Source organism: Procambarus clarkii, chromosome 1 (genome assembly GCF_040958095.1).
Source record: "Procambarus clarkii isolate CNS0578487 chromosome 1, FALCON_Pclarkii_2.0, whole genome shotgun sequence".
Lineage (NCBI taxonomy): Eukaryota > Metazoa > Arthropoda > Malacostraca > Decapoda > Cambaridae > Procambarus > Procambarus clarkii.
In genome coordinates this window covers 25,105,333-25,109,395 of record NC_091150.1, presented here as the reverse complement: position 1 = coordinate 25,109,395, position 4,063 = coordinate 25,105,333, and positions in this window count along the sequence as shown.

Below are 4,063 nucleotides of genomic sequence, written 5' to 3'. Positions count from 1 at the left end.
TTATATTATCATTTGGGACAGCTCTTATGAAAGTGCTATGTGTAGTTCCAGAGAGCGAATATGACATATTCACAATTGGCAGTAAGCCTCGAGTGTAATTGACACATGTCTATTCCCGCCAATGCCTAGAGGAGGAGTTGATATTCTATGTGTTTAGTGCAATAAAATCTATTCTACTAGATATGGGAACCAGTCTGTGAATATTTTGGATGTTATCTCACTAAATGGAAGTGATAACAGCAACAATAAAAAACTATATGTGCAACCTAACATCAATATGATAGACAGCGTCAGCATCACTATTAGGGATCAAGATAGTAACCCATTATGTTTTGATGAACGTGGGTGCACCATAGCAGTCTTGCATGTACGTCCCGTAGCAGGAGGTATATAACACCAACGCATTTCCCCCACTCCTCATTCGTCTGAAACAAGTGGAGAATGCGTGTCAACTTTATTCCCCCTCTCTGTTGAGGAATTATACATTCTGACAAATGATATATAGATTTTCAACAGCAGTAGGAGTTATAAGCGTGGAGGGGAAATACTATCCTTTTTAAGCGGGATAGCATGACGAGCGGCCCCCTTTATCATGAGGACGCTGGGTTCAGCAGCGCTTAGCTTGGGGCAGAACGCACTAGACGACATTAATAATGACAAACTTTCAAACAATCTCTTATGAAATGCGGAGTTGAAACATTGAAAGGAGTGGGGAAGCAAATGATTGAGGGAAGAGTGCAGACGAAGAAGAGAACAATAAAACCAAAAAATTAGTAACATCAAATGTTTTACTAAAGCGAAATATAATGATGTGCTGTCATAAATTCTTCTCACTCAGCCGGAGTTGTCTATAGAGTGAACACGGCTAGATATAATGCTCTAGGCCTCTAGGTCCCATTAGAACACTATACTGCTGCTGTTAGTGAAGCCTTTCCTAAAGTATTTTTCCATCGATTGGTAGAATCAACAGTTGCAAGCAGGCAAACAGTGGATGAACAATAAAAAATATTACCTGTGAATTCTGGAGTCAATAATAAGTTTACAGACACCTATCTGGAATTCATCATAAATGGGGTGAATGGTCAGCTGGTGGATTTATCATCGATAGCTTTGGAGTTGTCTATTAATCTAACCGAATGAGACGGAACAACACCTTTAAGAGATGCTAAAAACATCTCATTAGTGAATGGATTGTCACAAACTCTATTCAAATTCGCTATTGTGTATTTAAACAAAACACTAGTTGAAACCAGGTCTTTATTCTCATTCTGGTCCTACATAAAGCTATTTTCTACGATTTTAGGGTCTAAGGCTACGTGCTACGATAAACTGTCTCAGTTTTTTAATCGTATCGATCCTGGCAAAACTGAAGCTGGCTATTTCACTAATGCATCAGCTGGAGAGAAGCTTCGGATGGCTGATATGAAAACGAGTAGTGTAAATACCTGCTTCAAACTAATGTTGGATGTTACATCAGTTAGTGAATACGTTTTGGATAATGTGGACATTAGGGTACGCCTCGAACTTCAACCCGATAAATGGCTTATACTCAGCGATAATGAACAAGCTAATTTTAAATATAATATCAAGTCTACACGTCTATGGGTTGATAGGGTATAACCTTATCCTGAAGGATTAATAGCCATATATAAGGCTATGTTGCAGAAAAAAAGAAAACGAGGACAAATAATAATATGAATTGTTTGGAAATAAATGAGGCTAAGAAGTAATTTAGGTTCTAAGGTGGACTATCTAGGATGTTTCCTAGCTGATGACGTAAGGAAAATAGTGAAAAAAATACATAAAAAAGACTTGTGGTGTTCATAATCAACACTCTGGAGTCTGGTTCTCGTAATAAAAGGGGAGATTGGATAACATTCTATGTCAATAAGGATGAAGGTAGAAGCAAGATAGTTATACTAGAGAGCTACGCCAATCCCGTAATAGGAACATATTCAAGATATTTCGAAGAGTTCATGTCATACTTCCAAGATTATGACATATATTATGAAGAAAAGGATTCAATCCCTGAATATTTACTTTTGTGGGAGTTACGACGTTTATTTTACCTACCATTTTTTAAGACTAACCATAGAGGCCGCCTTGCTTCACTTTGATTAAGCATTTAAATATGGTAAATTTCAAAAGAATGATGAAAAAGTTTTTAAATTAACTAATGCTCGGATGAAAATGCCGGTGTGTAAGTGAACATTCTGCTTAAACAGTACTGATAAGTGTGAAACGTTGTTTAACTAAGATGGATAGGATATTAGTATGGTGAGTAATACTTTGTTAGGATTGAATGATGAACATAATAATAAAAATGACTATATATTTTGCAACATTAACAACAAAAACTCATAACCTTTTTTTTTACATTATACAGATTGGTTGACTAGGATGGCAAGAAGGTTCAATGAGAGGCTGACGAAGCTATGTTGGTCGAGATAACAGCCTCTCTACCTACTCGTAAAGCTGAACAATGAACTGGTCTTATTATTATTATTATTATGATTATTATTATTGTAGCTGTAAATGTCCTAAGTATTCAATAATAATAAATAAATAAAAATTATATATAAACGGGTTTACTTCTAACTATTTATTTATTTATCATTATCCTGAATATCGAGAAATGCATGTAATCTGTTAACTTGTGGGTGTCAAGTGTCTGCTAAGTGACAGGGAGAGGGGAGGGAGCGGTTGGGGGCGGGTATGGTGTGAGGTATCGCCTCATTTAGCTCAGTTATGCGACAAACTTCACAGAGGTGACCCGCCCCCGAAAGCTCGTTCCGCACCCAGGGCTATGTAGTCGACCAACTGGCGCACAACACGGAGGAGGACACCATACTTATGTAGTGGTATGTGGTCCACTATTCACTCCTCCTTAGAGGCGAGGCTGGAGGCTGGAGGGGGGAGGGGGAGGTACACCCTCGTGCGCTCACCTCATATGAATCACTCAATCACAGCTCACCGATCAAAAGAATAGCCACCCAGAAGCACACCCCACACACTCATGCTCGCTGTACAAATGAGCTAAGCAGGAAACAAGAGTTGAAAACTCGGTAACTGAACCGGCTTTTATTTACTACGTCTGAAACAACTATGTTTAAAATTTCAGGAAAATTTTTTGGTTATTTACAAAGATACGAGAGAGAACTAAGGTGGGGGACGAGAGCTGGAGCTTGTTAACTGTTTTGATTTGATTTACTAACTTTGAAGTATATATGCTTTAAATTTGGGGAAAATTGGTCTGTTACTAAAGAACTTGTACAAATGAACTAAGGTGGGGGACAAGAGCTGGAGCTCGGTAACTGACTTGATCTTATTTACTGTGTCTGAAATACAGGGGTTAAAATTTCAAGGAATTTAATTAGGTATTAACGAAGATACGAGAGAGAGCTAAGGCGGAGGACAAAAGCTAGAGTTTGGTAAATGTGTTATCTTTACTTACTCAGTTAGAAGTATGGCGGGTTTAAATTTTATGAAAATTAATGGGTTAATAACGAGGATGTGCGAGGAAACTAAGGTGGAGGACAAAAGCTGGAACTCAGTAACTAAATTACTGTATTGAACTACGTTTGAAATATGGATATTTAAAATTTTGGGGGGATTGGACTGTTAGTAAAGAAGTTACGGGGATAAACTAAGGCGGGGACAGGAGCTAGAACTTGCTTACTAACATGATTTATTTTACTACATACGAAATATAGCTGTTTTAAAATTTTATGGGGATTGGTTAGGTATTAATGAGGATATGAGAGGGAACTAAGGTGGGGGACAGGAGCTGGAGCTCGTTAACTAAATTATTGTTTTTTAATACGTTTGAAATAGCTATGTTTTAAATCTCGAAGAAAATGATTGGATACTAAAGAAGATGTATTAGTAAAACTAAGGCGGGGAACGTGAGCTAGACCCTGCTTACTGACTTTGTCTATTTGTGTAAAACTGACTAGTTTAATGTAAAGGAACAAACATTACGATGTCTAAAATAGCTGTACGGAATTATGAATGAACAATATGAAGAAGGAAAGGGGGGTAAGGTATTAGGTAGAGGTCCAGA